Source organism: Apus apus, chromosome 4 (assembly GCF_020740795.1).
Source record: "Apus apus isolate bApuApu2 chromosome 4, bApuApu2.pri.cur, whole genome shotgun sequence".
NCBI lineage: Eukaryota > Metazoa > Chordata > Aves > Apodiformes > Apodidae > Apus > Apus apus.
This window is the reverse complement of record NC_067285.1, coordinates 37279190-37298317: the sequence shown is the minus strand read 5'-3', so window position 1 is coordinate 37298317 and position 19128 is coordinate 37279190. Positions and strand designations below refer to the sequence as shown.

Genomic DNA, 19128 nt, shown 5'->3' with positions numbered 1-19128 from the left:
TGGAGATCTGCCTCTGTTGAGTCTAGCTACAGAATGGCTGGGTAGAGGATCCTTCACTCAGGATCTGCAGGCTCACACACCTCTTTTCCCTATCCCTGTGCCCTGCTACGGACCTTGGAGGTGTCCAGGGAAGAGAGGGTGCAGAGCACCTGAATTAGAAAGGCAGAGGGCTGCCAGGCACCTTTTGGAGTAGTGAGCTGAGAGAGGACTCCTTTGGCCCCAGACAGGGTGATTTCCCCTGAGAGCAGCCCCTTTTCTGAGCTGTAGGTCAAAGGGAAGGGCAAGGTCTTGCATGGACATCATCTTCTCTCACTTTGCCTGAATGCATAGGGGAACTCAGCTTTTCTTTTGCTAGGAAGTGCCTGTTCTCCCAGCAGGTAGAGCAACACGAGAAGCAGCTGGTGTGAAAGGCTCTGCCTCAAACTGAAGAGTCTCTGGGCCTCAGAAAGTATAGAAAGACATCATTCAGCTTATGGTACTCCAACAGTTTCTGGTGAGCTTGTCAGGGGAAGAGGGAGGCTAAATTAAGAATGTGTTAGTTGGACTGACGATCATTTGGAAGAAGGCTGTAGATGTAGTACAGCCAAGAGTGCCAGAGTGGTGAGTCCCAGAAATGCTGCATCACACGGCTTCAGTTGGACATAGCTGGCCAAGGAATAAAGGGAGGTGCTGACGTGGCCTGAATTACTGGGGAAAGCCTCTTGGCAACAGCACAGTACTACCTGCAAGTGAAGTTGATCCTTGCAGGCAGCTGCTTGTCCAGGGACTGCCCAATTTTGTGGTTTTTTTATTGGATTGTTGCTTATTTTTTTCTTCTGTTGGCCTCATAACTATCTAAAACGCACCCCTGGGATGTCTGGGTTGCACCTAAGGAATTACCTTTATGGGAAAGAAAATAAAGAAGAATACATCTACTGCCCAGTAGATCTGCCTCTGTGCTTCTACCTGGAGATCTTGGGCTGGTTCTAGTCCATGGTAAGACCTCACGTACCACCGTGATGAGCATCTGCAGCTGCACAAAGAGTCTGTCCTGAAGCTGCTGCTGTGAATGTTGGCCAGGCTGGTCTGCACGGGAGAGGGCTGGAGCAGTGGCCTCTTCTAAGGTTTTATGGTCTGTTCTGCTGGTAAAAGTAGAAGGAAAATGGTTGTTGAACCTTAAGAGTGTGTCTGGTTTTGGTACATGAAGATGCCATTAAGGCTTGAGAAGTTTTTTGAATGCTTCTGGAGAGTTTGGATGGATGAAGCAGCTGTGCAGGGACTGGGGGAACCTGTATGAGCCTGGAGAGATTTACTCAGGAAATATCAGTGTGTATATGTAATTATAGAGTGTACTGGTGTGGGGTTCTCCTCTGTGTGCCTAGAGTCCCACACCCTTCAGCCTGGAAAGGCAAAGAAATAGGAATTTCTACTCCCCACTATGGATTACAATGTTAGTATTTATACTGGAAACTGTTATTTCCCATGGGAATCCACGTCTCCTTCCTTTCTAAGAGGCTTTCTTTCTTGTACAGTCTGGTCCAACATTGTGGTGTTATTTAATGTTTCCACTACAAGAAGTTAAACAGTAATTTTAAAAAAATAAGTAAATAACCCTGCATCTCAGAATGAATTTTGAAATAGCACAGACAGGAGAGGATCCATATGTGGATTATTTAGTCACTTGGGTTTTGGTCTTTTTTTTTTTTTTTTTTTTTTAAATTGGGTTTAAAAATGTCCAGAGGTTAAAATTAGAATGGTAACCCCTAATAAACTTTTTACCAGTGAATTTTCTGCAGCCAGCTTTCATTGAGCACTGAAAGGCCTGGAATGCCATGATCCGTTTTTGGATGCTGGAGACAAACTGAGTAAGCACAGCTCCTCAGCGTGGCACCAGGGAGCACAGCTGATCTTGTTAGGATTCTGATTTGTTGTTTGTTTGGTTTTTTTACCATTTTATTCTAGGGTGGCTGTGGAAACTTGAATTTTCCTTTTCTTAGTAGTAGAACAAATGCAGTCTTCTGCTGTATTAACAAAAAATCACACTCTTAACAGCAAGAGAAGTGAGTGACTTAGAGGCTTATGGTGAAAATCTTGATGTTGCAAGCAATTCAGAAATAATGAAGTTTTTTTTCTTCTGAAATCTCCTGGAGTTCATAACATCAGTGATCCCACAAAGTCCCGTAGTCTTTCTTACCCAGGAGAACAAGCTGCTGTGTCCCTCTTAGTCACGCTGTTCTGTTACATGGTGTATTTAAGGAAGTAACACAGTTATTTTTGTCACCAGATGAATGATCCGAAACTACAGTGAGGTTCCTGTTGGGTGAGTCTATAAGGAAAAGGCTGGCAGTGCTGTCCTGGGTTTATGTGGTTCATTATTCATGCACTCAGTGTTGGTTTAAGGATGTTCCCTGGGCCTGAGTTTTCACTTCTCTGATTTGAGACTGCTCAGAAAATACATGTGGGGGGACGAGTTGTAGGTGGAGTCTGGGTAATCTGCCTCTTTGGGGGAGGATAGTGTCCCAGCTCCCTCTTGGCTGCTGTACTGGTTCTATATATAACTCTGTGTGTGTGTGCATTTGTCCAGTTCTGGGGCCCCAACACAAGAGGGACATGGAGCTGTTGGAGGGAATCCAGAGGAGTCCATGCAGACGATGGGAGGGCTGGAGCAGCTCTGCTCTGGAGACAGGCTGGGAGAGTTGGGCTGTTCAGCCTGGAGAAGAGAAGGCTCCAGGGAGACCTTAGAGCACCTTCCAGTGCCTGAAGGGGCTCCAGGAAAGCTGGGGAGGGGCTTGGGACAAGGGCAGGGAGGGATGAGACCAGGGGGAATGGCTTTAAACTGGAAGAGGGGAGATTGACATGAGATCTTAAGAAGAAATTCTTTTCTGTGAGGGTGGTGAGACCCTGTCCCAGGTTGCCCAGAGCAGCTGTGGCTGCCCCATCCCTGGCAGTGTTGAAGGGCAGGTTGGATGGGGCTTGGAGCAGCCTGGGCTGGTGGGAGGTGTCCCTGCCCATGCAGGAGGATTGGAACTAGATTGTCTTTAAGGTCCCTTCCAACCCAAACCAGTCTGTGAGTCTATGTTTGTTGTTTTTTCTAATACCCACAATATCCCTGAAACTCCAGCAAAAGGTTCATTATTCTGCTGGGCTGCTTTGGTGGGTGGACCTCACAGCCCAGTAATATGGTAGACACAAGTCTCTGTGTGCTTTGCAGAGCAGGTGCTGTGTCTGCACGTCTCCTGGTGTGCTGGTGTCTCACGGCTTGACCCAGCCTCTTGTGGAGAAGGTGCTGTATTGCTGGGAAGGCAACAAGCTCTAGAAGCAGGATAGCTTGCACAAAACCTTTCTGACTGGACCCAAGTATCTGCTTTAATCAGTAAATAGCCCTGACACCTGCTACAGGGTGCTCCTTAGAAATCATCCCAGCTACTCTTTACCTAAATAGTCTGCCAAGAGTATAAACAAGATGAAAACAAATATAGAGGCTTGGTGTTACCAGCCCTGAGGCAAGAAATAGAAGCAGCTCATGGCAGTATTGCATATAAATAGCAGTCCCTCTCTGAGGCTTCTCTCCATGGCCTGCAGCCTCAACTGGATGGGTTTCTAGTGGTGGTGCCCGCTAATGGGGCAGATGAAGTGGCAGATAAATTGACTGAGAGTAACCAAGAGTGGTTGGATTGTGGAGGACACCCTGTCTTCCCGCTTGCTCAGGGGAGATGGAGTCTGGTGCTGCTGCGGCTCCAGCTCCTTTCGTAAGAGCCAAAATCCCTGATTAACAAAGTGCCAGTGCCCAAGCACATGATAAAGGCAGAGTTGCTAATGCTTTTTTGGCCATGAGGAGTGAAGTTAGGCTATAATTAGCAGCCTCTGTTTTCCCTTGCAAGTCCAGAGAGGTTTCTGTAGTTATTTCTGTGTTTACTTGGTCCTGCTTTATCCGTTTTAATTCAGTATGAAATAGTAGTTTATACCACCCAAAAGGACCGTGTAAACAGGGTTTCTTGGGTGCTGCGAGTGTAAAGAAACTGACTTCTCAGCCTCACTGGGATGAGTTGCTTTCATGTTTTGAGCTGCTGGTCTAGTTTTCATGCTTACAGCTGTGGGATTTGTAAAGACAAAGCTGTAGGTGAGCTGAGAATCTGAGCCTCTCCGACTCAGCCCTGGGCGTGATGGCACGAGGCTAACATTGAAAAATACCGATGGCAAGAAGGCAGAATTGTGGATGGCCTATAAATCACTGCCAACAAACACACCCAGGGAGTCAGTTTAAAACTGAAGGGCTGTCTTTTTTTTGCTAGGTGAAGAGAGTGCAAGTGCTCTGGCCACAAATGTGACAGCTGTCATGGTAGATCTCAGCCGTGCTGCTTCCCCTGCTCAGCCCCCAGCATGCCTGCTCTATTTGCAACCAGAGGAAAAGGAGGAGGAGGTGTGCTAAACTGAGAGCCAGGCAAGACAAATGCTCCAACAGTTGCATAGAAACGTGTTTTATCTTGAGCATTTGTACAAAAAACCCCCTGAATTCTGCATAGACTTCCCTGTTCCTGAACTTTTTAAGGTGAAATCTTAGTAGATAGGATCAATTTTCCATCTATTACTAAAGACCCCCACTGGCCTTTTTTCTCCAGACCACCTTCAGCTGTAGAAACAGAGGATGTTGGAGGTGTAGAGAAATTACAAATTAAATTAATCTCTTGGCCTTGAAATAAAAATATTTAAGACTTCTGTCCTCTTACACCAGGCAAGAAGTAGGTATCTTCAAGCCAGTGAAGATTTTAGCTAGTAAATCTAGAGGGTATCCATGCCTGACCCTTCTTGCTTTATTCTAAAAGAGGAGAATCCTCCTCTGGTTTTTAGAGGTGACACAGGGCATTTGTGGAGCTGAGGGTTTGTTGGGTTTTTTTTAAGCATTCATGAAAAAGATTATGTTGAAAATAACAAACACAAAACCCAAACAAAACAGGCAAAACTTGAGGGAGCTGGAGACTGTAAGAGAGAGTTAAGGAATCTGATGATACCAGGCAGTTTGATGAAAGACCTGGCTTGTCTGGTTATGTTTGTTCTCAGTCTCTGACCCCTGTGTCGCATTGAGAAAGCAGCATTTGAGCCAAACCAAAACAAAGGCACACTAGCAAGTACTGGGAACTGAATCTCAACCTCAGGAGGGAGATCTGGCATGTGTTCATTGTGTCCCACTGAGCTGGTGTGTGACCTGTCAACACGGTGACACCGTGGGTCTCTGCCATGGGTGATACCTCAGGACTGAGATGCTTCTTCTGAATACTTGTGTTTATGATAAATGTTGTCTTGAGTGCACAAGTGAACTGGGAAAAAGATCATAGAATCACAGACTGGTTGAGGTTGGCAGGGGCCTCTGGAGGTCATCTTATCCAACCCACCCTGGCCAAGCAGGGTCACCTAGAGCTGGTTGCCCAGGGCCACGTCCAGTCAGGTTTTGAATATGGGCAAGGATGAAGGCTCCAAAACCTCTCTGGGCAACCTGGTGCAGTGTTTAACCACCCTCACAGTCAAATAGTTCTTTGTTATGGTTCAGTGTGTTTCAGTTTGTGTCATCTTGTCCTGTCACTGGGCTGGGCACCCTTGGGAAGAACCTGGCCCCTTCCTCTTCTCACCCTCTCTTCAGGTATTGGTATACATTAATTAACCTCCCCTGAGACATCTCTTCTCCCAGTTGAACAGTCCCAGGTCTCAGCCTTTCCTCATAGGGGAGTTGTTCCAGTCTCTTCTGCATCTTTGTGGCCCTTTGCTGGACTCTCTTCAGTGTGTCCGTGTCTCTCTTGCACAGAGGAGCCCAGAACTGGATCCAGCACCTCCAGTCCAGGCATGTTCTCACCAGTGGAGGAGCAGGGGAGGATCACCTTCCCTGACCTGCTGGCAACATTTCTTCTAATGCAGCCCAGGGTGCTGGTGGCCTTTTTTGCTGTGAGGGTGCGTTGCTAGCTCAGGGTGGCTTGTTGACATCCAGAAACACAGGTTGTCATCACAGAATCCCAGATTGGTTTGGGTGGGAAGGGACCTTAAACATGTCATCCAGTTCCAACCTCCCTGCATGGGCAGGGACACCTCCCACCAGCCCAGGTTGCTCCAAACCCCATCCAACCTGCCCTTCAACACTGCCAGGGATGGGGCAGCCACAAGCTTCTCTGGTTGACCTGGGCCAGGGTCTCACCACTTTCATAGGAAGAAATTATTCACTTCTTTGTGAAGCTGCTTTCCAGTCTCTCAATCCCCAGCCTGGACTGGTGCTTGGGGTCATTCCTCCCCTGGTGAAGGACTTTGCCTTTCCTCTGTTTGAACACCATGAAGTTCCATGTGCCATCCAAGTGGCAACGTGAGCCATCTGGTGTATTGGCCACTGCTCCCAGTTTTGTGTCATCAGCAGACCTGCTGAGGGTCACTTCGACATCATGCAGGTCATTAATGAAGGGGTTATACAGTATTGACTCTTCTGTCAATCCCTAGGCAGACCACTAGTGTCTGGCCTCCAACTGGACTTCATTCCACTGATCACCATCTTCTGAGGCTGGCTGTTCAGCTACTGTCCTGTCCACCTTCCTGTCCACTTGTCTAGTCCATACTTTGCCAGCTCATCTGAGGATGTTACAAGAGATGGTGTTGAAAGTCTTACTAAAGTCAAGGCAGACAATGTCCTCTGCACTCCCCTCAGCCACCAAGCCTGTGTTTCATCGTAGGAGGCAGTCAGGCTGGTGCAGTATGATTTTCTTCCTTCATAAATCTGTGCTGACTACTCCTGGTTGTCCTCTTGTCCTTCAGGTGACTGGAAATGGTTTCCAGGGTTAGCTGCCCTTTCCCAGGGACAAAGTGAGCCTGGCTGACCTGTAGTTTCCCAGACCCATTTCCTTGCTTTTCTTGAAGACAGGAGAACTGTGAAGAATTTCCTCCTGATGTCTCATCTCAATCTCCCCTCTTCCTTCCAGTTTTGATCCATTCCCCCCTTGTCCTCTCTCTACAAGCCCTTGAAAAAAGTCCCTCCCGAGGTTTTCTGGAGCCCCTTCAGGTACTGGATCTACCATCCATGTGGCTTTTTCTGCTTTGCTGAGCAGAAATAGCACATCTTCTGGCAAAAGCCAGGAATATGTGAGCAACTCGCTGTTGCTGGATGGGTGCAAGGTTTATCTTGGATTATTCAGCCTGGCCGTAGTGCCTGAGTCAGCGTTGTGTGTGCAGCTTTAGAAAAATAAGGATTTTCTTTCTGTCTCATATTCTCCATTTACATCTTCCCTAATGTAACTGAGTATCTCCAGCAGGGCTGTGTTTCTCTCTCCTTCTCTGGTGTGCAGCTATTTATATACCCTGTGACGTGTCAGGAGTGTTTGCTTTGGAAGAAATCTCTCCATCTGAGCCAAACCCAAACCAAACCTGCAAGATAAAGCTCCTTTCTTCTCCTCTTAGGAGAAGCGGGGGTCTGAAGAGTCATAGAAAATTATCACCTGGGAAGGACAGGAAGCCTGTGAAGGTAAATGGCCTTTTTACGATTAACTAACCCAGTAACAAACACCCCCCCAAAACTGCCAGCTTTTAATTCCGGGGTTGCCCTGGGGGATGGAGGCGTTAAACGCTGGGGTGGTGTTTTATCAGGGAGCTTTGAAGCAAGTTGCTGGGAGCCTTTAGGGTCAAGGACAATGGTTCTTTAACCATCCAGCAAGACTGTCTCATCAGGGAAGATCAGCCTTGGGGGTTGCTTGTCCCCCCTAACACCCTTTGAAGAAATGCTTCAGCAAACTGGAAATTGCAGCCATTTGCACAGGTGATGAGAGAGGCTTTTTCCTCCCCGCCCACCTCCCATATCGTTATTGCACAAGGGAAGTGATTTCCTTGCAGTAAAATGAATTTCAACTCGTCTTGGGCTTTCTGAGCAGTTCAGAGCTCTGGCTTCACAAAAACTTAACAAGACTTGCTGTTGTCATTGCAGTCTGTGCAAATCTAAACTTAATACATTTGGATGAAGATTTCCTGCAGGTGTTGATTGGTTAAGTCTGTATTGTGCTGATAGGAGAATTTTCAGAATCAGGGCTTTTACTTTTGGTTTAGGTACAGGTTTCCTGAGATCTGGAGCTGCCTTTGCTACTTTCTGCAAGGTGTGAGTTGCAGAAGACACAGAAGGTACCACTTGGAGGCTGGAGGTGTTCTAAAGGCACAGTGTTTAGATGCTGTATTTTTGATGGGCAGAAATGCCAATCACTAAGCAAATCTTAACAGCATAAAGGCTGCATAAGTGAACAGGGCAAGTGCACCTCTTTGGAAAGCTTGAGTGTTTATTTCTACCCTTTTGTATTAGGTATTTTAAGCTCCTTACAGAATTGTGTTTTTGTGAGCTGTGATTGCAGGGCTGAAACCTCTGCCAGGGATTTTTATGGAAAACAATGTTTAGCAGTCAACAGAAATATTGTTCTGGATTCATCCTCTTTGGTGTGGATGGGGAAGGAACTAGTCTGTCCTTGCTGCAGGAAATGGTAGCATGCAGCAGGATAGTATCCAAGTATTGTCATCCTTTGGGAGCAGTTAAGGGAGAAAAGCAATGGGCAATTCCTCTGTGTTAGGTTTCCAAGAACACAGGAAGGATGGTGGTGTCCACAGTTTGAAGTACACATCCACCCCGCCCAGCTCACGCAGAACTGGCTCCAGTTACTTCTGTCTTTGGGTGATCCACCAGGAATAACTGGGACTGGGGGCATCAGGGGGGCACTGAGAATTCCCCTCGTCTGTGCTTTGATCCTGTGGGGCTGCAGGATCGGAGCGGGTGATGGTCTCCTGTGTGGGATGGGAGAAGATGTGCATAGTCTTGCTGTTGTGACTGGTGTCAAGAACAGAAACGCAAGTGTGAACACAGGAAATGCCAGCCAAAATATATTCCATGAATGCCAGGAGAGAGGTATTTGGCCATGGCTTGATTTAGCAATTGCTACTCTGTGTATCCTGCAGCGTAGTATATTTACCATGTAGGGTTTTTTTCAGTCTGGAGAGAACTCCTGGTGGTTTCCCTGGTAAGGCTGCATGTAGGCTGTGGATGTGTCCTTGGCCATTAAGTGAAACATATCAATAGGAAGTGAGGTGAAATGAAATCTGCTCCTTGCTTGCAAATCTATGCATGTTCATCCTTCTAAAGCATAAAACTCCCTAAGATTTTACAATTGATCCTCATCCAGCCTCATTCAATGGGGATGGGTGTAGTTTAGGAGAGCTCAAAGTGTGCCAGAAAACACAGGTTTCCTCTGCTGCCTGAGGTGCAGAATGTCTTTTGTGGTCCAAGCTTCTGGGACTTGGCTTCGGTGGGAGGAGGATGAAGTTTCTTCAGCTCACAGTTCAGGTTAGTGCTCAGCATTGGTGTCAAAGAGACAAATCTGGGTGCTTGTGACAAAGTTTACATATAAGAAATATCATTAATTAGTTTCTTGGTAAATGCTGAATTTTTGGGGGGATATCTATACTAGGAAGCAGGGTTTTATTAGTCCTGATGGGAGGACCAGGTGGTCATTTTTAATGCTTGCACAGAATTGGTGCTTGGACTTCCTATAGAAAGAAATTGTGTGTTCATCAGAGGGAAAACCCATAAATGAATCAAAGGTCCCACCTTTAAACAAGCAGATTGAAATAGAAGGTAGTGCTGGTGTTTAGTAATTGTTGATGTAACAGAATCTCTAATATTTTCCATGTTTGTACCTTGCCATATTGTGCATCCTGTGATCAGGCCCTTTGCTTCTGTGGCTCAAGTAATGCTTCTCCTGTAGGACAGCTAAGGAGCCTTGGCCTGGAGCTAAGCAGTGAGCACTTTGGTCTTCTTTCTCATTTCTCATACACCTCACAGAGGTCAAGGTTATAAAAACAAGGTCTAACAGGCCAGTGTCTGAAAATAGGGACTGGGAGCACTTCTGTTGCACTTTGGTTATTGGCCTAGACCTAAGTACAGTCAGATAATGAGTGATACCAAACCAGCCCGCGCCTTTGGTGATTGCTGTATATTCCCCCTTTTTGGGAGGAGCATAAAGGGGTATATAAACACTCTCCCCTAGTAAAGCTACAGGAAAGGAGGTTGGAGTGAGGGGGGGAGGGTCAGTCTCTTCTCCCAAGGAACAAGTGATAGAACAAGAGGAGGTGGCCTCAGGTTACACTAGGGGAGGTTTAGACTGGATGTTAGGAACAATTTCTTCCCCTGTCCCAGGCTGCCCAGGGCAGTGGTGGAGTCCCCATCCCTGGAGGTGTTAAAAGGCTGTGTAGATGTGGTGCTGAGGGACATGGGTTAGTGGTGGCCTTGGCAGGGCTGGGTTAACTGTTGGACTTGATGATCTCAAAGGTCTTTTCCAACGGGAAGGATTCTGTGATTCTGCAAGCCCTTTGAGCCTTTAGTGACCAATGACGCAGGTGTCCTGAGCGTAGTTTCTTTACTGCTCTGAATTCATCTGGTTGTCCTTTGAACCCCTAAACTTGTGACTCTCACCCGTGTGCTGCTGGTGGAGGTCACAAGCAGAGGACGTGGGTTGTGCTGATGGGATGTGTTGTGCTAATGGGATGGTGCAGCTCACCCCATGTAAAGGAGTGATAACACCAGCTGCACCGACATAGGATATGAGGAATCCAACACCCCGTGGTCCTCACAGATAGCTCCTTATCGCTTCTGTTGTGCTGTTCCCTTTGCCCTTGGGATGGAGGAAGTGGATATTTGAAGCCCTAATTTGCAGTATTAATCCACATCATGCTTATTAATGAGTAAGCCATTGGATTGGTGGGCAAGTCTGAGCCAGTGCTGTTTAACCTGTCAATGTCTGCTTTCAGTTACACAGGAAAAAAAGGAGCAGGAGGCAGTGATTAATGGATGCCTTGTGTTTCTTCTTTGGAGGCTTGGGGAGGAGTGTATGTTGTTCTGGGTCTGGTAGCAGAGGAGATGTTCATTGCATGGACAGCAGGTGTAGGTCAAGCTAATATAATGGTTAATTAGCCATCCTGCTGAGATGCCACCAAAATATATTGCAATTTGAGGAGCTGGATTTCTCTCTGCCTTGTGTTTTGTGTGGCTCTCACTGCGTGCAGACAAAGACTCAGGATGTGGAGGCTGGGTTAGTTTAACAGGAAAAAAAAACCCTCCACACCCAGGAGCCCTGCTGTGATCAGTATTAACTCTGGCTTTGTTTTTTGTGGGTTTGATGTTGTGGTGGTTTTTTTTTAGATGCTAATTTTGCTTGTACTGGAAAGTGTTGGCTCCTTTTAGGTCTCTCAGGTTAATAAGAAACTCCTTTGAAGAGCAAGAGATAGCACCAGCAGGGCATGAAGTGTGTGTTTGCAACAAGGTGTGAGGCTGCTGAAGAGCAGAGGACATGGGAAGAAAGTCTCATGTCTCTGCCCCTCGGCACAGGGACTGCCGATGTCAAACTTCACTGCTGGAACACAGGGATTGCTGGGCAGGCCGAGTGTCCATGAAATTCAGGATAAACTCCTCTTTTTTTTGTCTGAAAGCAAAAGCCTTTGCCTTTCAGTGCTCTGTGTAAGCCCAAGTGTGGATGTTTTGGCTCCATTTCTGCCTAAACAATTAGTGACTCGCTGAATCCAGCCAGTCATACTTACAAGGGAAGGTGTTTTCTGACAGATACTTGATGGCTCCTTGCTGTTGCTCATTGTTACATGCCATGTCATGTTTCTGGGGAAGGCCAATTTAATCTGTCAGAAACTCTGAGAAGCCAGAGCACCCCATGTGTGCCAGACTACTGGTACATGAAACCAGCAGCTGTCACAAGACGTGGAGCAAATAATCACAGAATCGCCAAGGCTGGAAAAGACCTTTAAGATCATCAAGTCCAGCCTATAATGAAGAAATGAACTCCTTGACAGGACAATCAGTGGTGGCACTAGGCTGTGTCCCGTTGCAGTGTGGTGAGGAAACTATCTGTTGCCACAGAACTGTTTTGGTTGGAAAAGACCTTGAAGATCATCCAGTCCAACCATTCCCCGAGCACTGCCAAGGCCACCACTGACCCGTGTCCCTCACCACCACATCTACACAGCTTTGTACCTGCCTGTGAACACATGCCTTTGGGCTGAAATTTTGGGTTTGGAAGTAACTCATCCAAACAGATGTTCCTAGGTGGTGGCTTTAGCCAGAGGATTTTGACACACCTGCATAATGAGACTTCTTGCAGGGGAAAAATAGTGGATAAGAGGAGTGCCACTTGAGGAGCAGGGAGTGCTGCAGCTGGATGCAAGAGACAGGATGCAGTCAGGTGTGAACAAAACACCCTTCTGGTGGCAGTGGTCAGTGTAAAGGGTGTCTTGTTGCTGTGTTTCTCTTTTATGGAAAGCTACACTTCTGAGTTAAAATGTGACCACAATGGTGATAAACACCTGCTTTGAGCTGTGCCTTTACTTGCAGGTCTCCTTATGGAAAGTGAAGTGCAGTAACACCACATGCCACCTGGTTTTTCTCCACTCTCCCCTCTGGAGAGATGCTGGCATTAGGCTCTGCAGAGCAACACCAGCTTGTAGTGGCAGAGCAAATCCAGGTGTTCCTCACATGATCTAAAGGGCAGCCGTGGCATCTCACCAGAAGGGTGCACGCACCCTGCAGCCCAGGGAGGCACACGTGATGAGCAGAAAGATGGATTTTATCCATTTACAAAGATGATGCCAATTAGATGAGAAGTTCAGAGATTGAAGCAGCTTGTGTGTCTGGTGTGGGGGCAGCAAAAGGTCCTGTGTCCTGGAGGACGTCCAGGACACAGGGGCATCCCATTGGTGTTTCTGCCATCTTTTTTGCAGCTTTCAGTCACGGGGCTGCACGTGGGTGTGTGTGATCCCTCAGAGCTGTTGCAACATGGTGGAGTCCCGTGAGTGTGGTCAGATGCAGAAGGGCAGTGAACTGGGAGCTGCCCAGGAGCAGGTCAGCCAGCCAAAGCATCAGGAGGTTGCAAAACCAGTGCGAGGTCAAAGTACAAACACATGTTCAAGTACAACAACACAATACATTTCTTAATTTGCTTCTGAAGGAGGAGCAGGGGGTGTTTTCAGCTGAGGTTCCAGAAGACACTGCTTTGCCACCAGGCTGTGTGATCATCCTCTTTTGCCAGCCATTGAAAATACACCTTCTTTCTTGCACACGTGGTCCAGCAAGTGATGCTGAAATCAGCTCCTCTGTTGGAAGACAGATTTTTTTTGTTCAGGCAACTTGGTTCACCTTTAAAAGCAGGTTGAGCTTTTTATAGGAAAAGAAAGAGAAGTGGTTTCCTCCGGACATTACTCTGTGAGTCACACATGATGTGACACAGCATTCCTCTCTGGAAGCATAATTGCTGGAGCTGATGAGTACATCATACTCCAGAACCACCCTTTGTGTTTGATACATCTGAACACTTAACCTGGCATTTCTAGAAGGGATTTTGAGAAATACTTTATAGATTTTTTTAAACTCAGCCTTTTAATGTTTCTAGTATATATTGGTACCCCATTAAGGTAACTTTAATGACATTTTTTTCAGTTTCAAAAGCAACTGTCTGTTCTTAACAGCCTTGCACATAAGAACTTGTAATGGCAATTAATGCTGTAATATAGATTAATAATAATTAATACTATAATTATATATATATATAATAACAAAGTTTCATGTTATTTCTCAAATGGAAATATGATAGACTGGGGGAGGTGTGTCCACTGTGCCTCGTTTATTTTAAGCCTGTTCAAAATCATGTGTTACATCAAACAGGAATATACACATTTGCTGGTGGAAAACCTTCAGAAGACAGGGTGGAGCAGTGATGGTCAAAACAGGCTTGTTTTAGCAGTGAGCATTTTTGCATCTTTAATGAAAAGTGCTTCATTTCTGGATCATAAAGCAGATGTGCTGAAAGATCTTCGCCAAAGCAGTTCAGAACTTCCCAATGTCCTCAGTGTTGTGTTTTCTTTACAAAGGCATTTCAGCTTGAGAAAAGTGGGGGAAAAAGAAAACCCAGCTTGGCGCTGGGAGAAACAAGCTTGATGTAAATAATAAACAACAGGATTTGTTGGCATTGACAGCATCTCTGGAGAGATACACGTTACAGATTGCACAGTGGATTTGCTATGAACTAGGTCAATTGTTTTGGGGGGTGAAAGTGCTGAAAGGGTAATAAGTAGCAATTTTAGAGTGGCATGGGTTGTTCAGCACGTTGTGACACTAACAGCTAAGGGGAGGGCTTGATGCTTACAGCAAACAGCAGTTCAGTGCCACAGCTAATGCTTCCCTTCAGAGGAGCAGGCAGTCACATTGCAGTTAAGACCAAGCAGCTTGGCTCTGGAGTGAATGGGCTGTATATATTTTAATTCAAGCTGTTGTTGAATCTGGTGTTTTGAAGTGTTCTGAAACAAACAGAGGTCAGAGTAGCTTTAAAACACTCCTCTAGCACATTTTTTTCTGAAATAGCAGTGACCAGAGTCAGGTTACTTGAAAGAAAAAAAGACCAAAGGACAAAAAAAAAAAAAAACAACAAAAAAACTGTAAAGATGTTTGGGATACATGTGGTAAATGGATGGATTTATATTGCTTATGTGAAGCAATATAAATATATCTTATCTGATGAGTGTTGATCCTAGAAATCAGTCATCAGGCTTGGAACTGATCCTCACTTTTGCCCAGGGAGTGGTCCCGGGTAGCCAGCAAGCCCCGTGCCTCCCCACTGGGTCCTGTGAAAACACTTCCTGAAAAGGCAAGTGTGCAAATTCCCTTTTTAAAGCCTTGCACTGGAAGGAGAGCTACTTAGTAAGGTCAGGAGTGAGACATGCATCCCTTAAAAAATTGTTGCCTCTTTTATGACATCTCCATAGAGGGGAGAAGTAACATTATTCTGTGTGTCTGTTGCTGTTAAACTGTATTTCTTCTTATCTCTGACTCAGGCTTCCTTCCTCTTTTTACACCAAAACACTTTGACATCTTTATGCTGTTTGTTTCTCAGCCATGCCCACAGCTCAGTTGGAGGCAGGGTCATTGCTTCTTTTCTTCACCTGGGTTGCAGTGCTTGGGCCTTGGGGTCGAGTTTGCTTGGTGCTGTGAATGAGTAGGGCATTTTTAATTTGCACTAAACTTTACTTCCCACCTTCAGTGCTGGTTTTCCTCTGCTAGTGTGTAGTTTCTTTACCAATGGGCAAGGGGAAAAGTAACTCAATACAGCCTCCTTTTCCTGCCTTTTTTGGATGTTTAGGCAGATTTAAAATGTCCAGGCAAAGAAGACCCTTCTCCAGTGAGGCTTTTGGAAGGATGCTGTCTTGCACGTGGTGCTTGAATTACCAAAAACATTAGCACTAAAGCTATGAAGTGCCAGCAGTCAACCTCAGAGCTAGTGCTGTGACCCATATCTCATGCCCTGATCAGGAAAGAAGCAAAGAGGTCAACACTGGCTGCCTGTCTCTTGTCTTCAGGCATTTTTATGGTGATGGTCATCCTCATATGATGGGGAATGGTGGAGATGAAGCAGCCACTTAACTGAGAGCAGTACTTCCAGATGTTCAGTACTTCCAGATGTTCAGTACTATAGAAAGAAAATGATATAATCCATTCAGGCTGACCTCTCTTTTAGCCCTTAAGCCATTTATGTCCTGGCCAATGCGTGTAGAACTAAAAACCACCACGAAACCTTTGCCAAGTACTTTGGAAAAGTTCACTGAGCATGTTTCTTTTTATTTGTTTAGGGCATTACAGGGTATTAAGTTATATCTGTCTGGACACATGCAATATTTAAATGCATAATGATTAAACCTGTGAAAAGGTGTTCCCAAAGCTTGCTCCTAATTACCTGTAATACTTGTCCAACTGTCGTCTTTTCTCCCTTCTGGCCACACCTCACTCCTGGGAAAACAGGGCTGGCTTCCTTACGTGCCTTCGGGTCACTGAACTCAGTCCTGGATCACTGAGGGGAAAAATTGCAAAGATCTGATGCAGTAATAAAAGAATATTTTTCTCAAACACCAACACAGTTACTGTCAGAATTAAGTTTGCCTCTGTCGTCACCAGTTGACTTCTGCTGTCCCAGGAGGTGTGTGTTGGCCTAAAGTACATCAGTGTCATCTACATAACAAGGAGTTCATGACCTGTAGTGTGTTTTCTAACTAATTATTCAATTCCTTTTATATATGCTCAGTGGGAGGAATTTACAGAATTGGTATTGATTGGTTTACATCTAAGAAATCTTTAGGTAATGAGTTATTCCAATTCTACTCCGTGGAAGCAAGATGGGATTGGGCAGATGGATTTGGTGAGTGTTACAGAGCTCAATTACTAAAAAACAGGCATAGGGAGCTCACTAGTGGCTAATCCACACTTGCCATCTCCCCTCAGGTTTAAAATAAAATCAGCTGACTTGGGCTTGACTCTCCAGCCTGGACTGTTAAAATCCTTCCTAAAAGAGCTCCAAAAAAGAAATCTGCTGGTTAGTTCACTTGAGCTGGGGTCTGCCAGCTCCCGTGCTAATGGTGATCTGCAGGAAAAGGAAGATGAGCCAATCTGGTTTTTAATTCTTAAATCAGGGGAAAAGCTATTTGTGAAAGGGACCAGTTCAACCATTTCAAGTAAGTGCTTTTTTTGTTGATCTTTAAGGCAGAAGACTTTTAAAAATTAATTAAAGGCAGGGGAATTAGCTGGGCTCACTGACCCAAGATGCTTGCTGTGTTCTCCTTGAATTGGTGCTTGCAGACATACAACTTCTCCCCACCCCTCTCCTCACCAGTGTTTGAAGGTTAGTCACAAACCCATAGATTTTTTTTGGCTTCTGGACATTGTGGAAGAGGTGATAGTGAACATGTTGCTTTTGATACCTGTCCATCTACACATGTTAGGAAAAAGGACTGGTGGGCCATGCCCAGGGGCATGTATCTGTTAAAAGCCCCAAACCAGCTACTCCTTAAAAATACTTCATTTCCATGTGACAAGATTAGTATGGAGGGATTTCTGAAAATCCTTTTCCCATCCTGTATTTCTTTGCTGGGGCTCTGCAGATTCCTCGTGATTGTTGGCAACAGTCTCTTGCTTCTGGGGTGGAGTTCAGAAAACCTGCTGCTGCTTTTTGATAATGCTGGTGTCTTTTTTATTTATTTTAATTTTTTTTCCACGTGATTTCATCCATGGAGTGGAAGCAGGCCAATTCTTCCATCTCCAAATTCACTCCTGGACAGTCTCTCTGTTGCTTACAGCAGCCAGTGGACTCCTTGCTCTCATGTAAGCTGCCTGGAAAACACTTTGCCAGCATTGCTCATCCCAGCAGTCTTTCCAACATGTGGCTTCACTCTGCTTTGGATTGTGGTTTTGTGCTCAATTACCCGGACCTCCCTGCTGTCCCGTGGCCAGGAGACATCCTCTCCTTCCTCTGGTGCTCACCAGGAATGCTTCAGACCTTCCTTTCCCTTGGTCCTGGGTGGGATAAAAGCTGGATGGGTGCCCTCGGGGACAGTGCTGCTGCCTACCCAGGGACTCTGTCACCAGTGGCAGCAGTGGGATGTAGCCAAACACTGCATGGAAAGGTTGAGGAATTTGTTGTTTTGGTTTAGTTTTAGTGTGGTGAAATATGGGGGATTTGGGGGGGGTGTGTTGTGGGTTTTTTTGTGTGTGTTTTGTGTTTTTTGGTTTGGTTTGGTTTGGTTTTTTTAGGATAGTACATAACATCTGGTATTTGTAAATACTGGAAAAATGAATCCTTCCTCCCAGCACCTCTCAGCTTCACAGTGTCACCTGGAGCCTTTCTAAAGCCTTTCTAAGGCTTCAGGAGACCAGCAGGCATGAAGAATCAACAGGCCTGAATTTGTACCGTAACTGTCTTTCTCTTCCCCCCCAACCTCACCCCCATTTTTAGCCGTTGTTTTGCCAGTAAAACCCTGAACCCTTCCACCAGCTGCCGTGGGGAATGGCAGCCCTGAAGAGGGAATGGCAGCCCCCCGAGAGGGAATGGCAGCCCCCCGGCAGGGAATGGCAGCCCCCCGGTAGGGAATGGCAGCCCCCCGAGAGGGAATGGCAGCCCCTCCGGTAGGGAATGGCAGCCCCCCGAGAGGGAATGGCAGCCCCCCGGTAAGGAATGGCAGCCCCCCCGGTAGGGAATGGCAGGACCCCGGCAGGGAATGCAGCCCCCCGGCAGGGAATGGCAGCCCCCCGATAAGGAATGGCAGCCCCCCGATAAGGAATGGCAGCCCCCGGCAGGGAATGGCAGCCCCCCGAGAGGGAATGGCAGCCCGGCAGGGAATGGCTGGTGTCCCTCCTCCTCTTCCTCCTCCTCCCGCTCCGTCTCCTCCTCTCCCGCCGCTGACGCACTCGCTGGGGCCGGACAGCGTGGCCGGGGCTCCCGGGCCGAGCGCTCCCGGCGTGGCCGCCCGTTCCCCCCATTTTACCTCTCCTGCTTTTTCTTTTCCCGGGCGTTTCTTCCCTGGGGAAGTCGAAAGGCAACTCGGAATCCGCAGGAGGCGGCGGCCGGGACCGCGGGCGGTGCGGGGGCTGCCCGGGCGGTGCGGGGGCTGGGAACGCTTCAGGTGGCAGAGACCTGGGCTCTGCCTGCCCTCCCGTGCCCGGAGCCTCCTGCCTGGGACTGGGACAAGGACGATCCGCCGGGTTTGGCTGGGTGAGTAGCGCTGCGCGATCCCCTGGCAGCTCGGAGGCAGGTCGGGCTGAAGGGGCCGGGGCTGCGCTTTGGCATCGGGGACTCGGGATACGATCGGGTGGAAAACGCAGCCTCTGGGGGTTGTTGTTTGTTTGTTTGACTGGCGGTTCTAAAGGCGGCACTCGAACTTGCGGGGAGTTTCTTACTTGTTGGTAGGGTGGTTTGGGTTTGTTTTTCTCCCACGCGAAGCCAGCCCGGCTGCCGGGGCAGCAGCCACCGGCCGGTCAGCACCTCTGCCCTGTGCCCCGGCTCCAGTGTGGCTCCCTCAGACACGTTCCTCTCGCTGTGGCCAGACCTTGGGGCATGGTGGGCTCTCTCCGTAGTTTCTAGGTCTGGCAGTTACCCCTACAAGGTAGCCCTAGCCCAGCATGGCAGTGGCATTTGCTTGTGCAAACTGACAGGGACAAGCTGCTGCCCCTTCTGCCATCCCGGACACCTCTCTCCACCCTTAACCCCCCCCCTCCTTTAATTGCTGTTAAATATCCCCAGGGCAGTTGCAGCAATTGTCTATGAGAAACAGTAAGAG

General features: G+C 47.2%; 1 protein-coding gene and 1 long non-coding RNA gene across 6 annotated transcripts in view; one reads left to right on the top strand and one right to left on the bottom strand.

Annotated features, from left to right (window-relative positions):
- SGMS1 (sphingomyelin synthase 1) overlaps positions 1-19128 on the top strand; it is a 99472-nt gene that overhangs the window by 45991 nt on the left and 34353 nt on the right. Inside the window, exon 1 of one of the 5 annotated variants that reach the window (XM_051617057.1) lies at positions 7362-7468. The exons of 3 other annotated variants lie outside the window; for them this stretch is intronic. The gene's annotated coding sequence lies outside the window, so the exon portion shown is untranslated. Of the gene's footprint in view, positions 1-7361; positions 7469-18273; positions 18564-19128 lie in introns of those variants that run through there. One more of the 5 variants, XM_051617056.1, reaches the window with a different exon arrangement.
- On the bottom strand, positions 13657-18410 carry LOC127383709 (uncharacterized). Its single transcript, XR_007889259.1, has 3 exons — positions 18337-18410; positions 15759-15872; positions 13657-15494 (listed from the first exon to the last, which is right to left on the bottom strand). It is a non-coding gene; the product is annotated as an uncharacterized LOC127383709 (long non-coding RNA).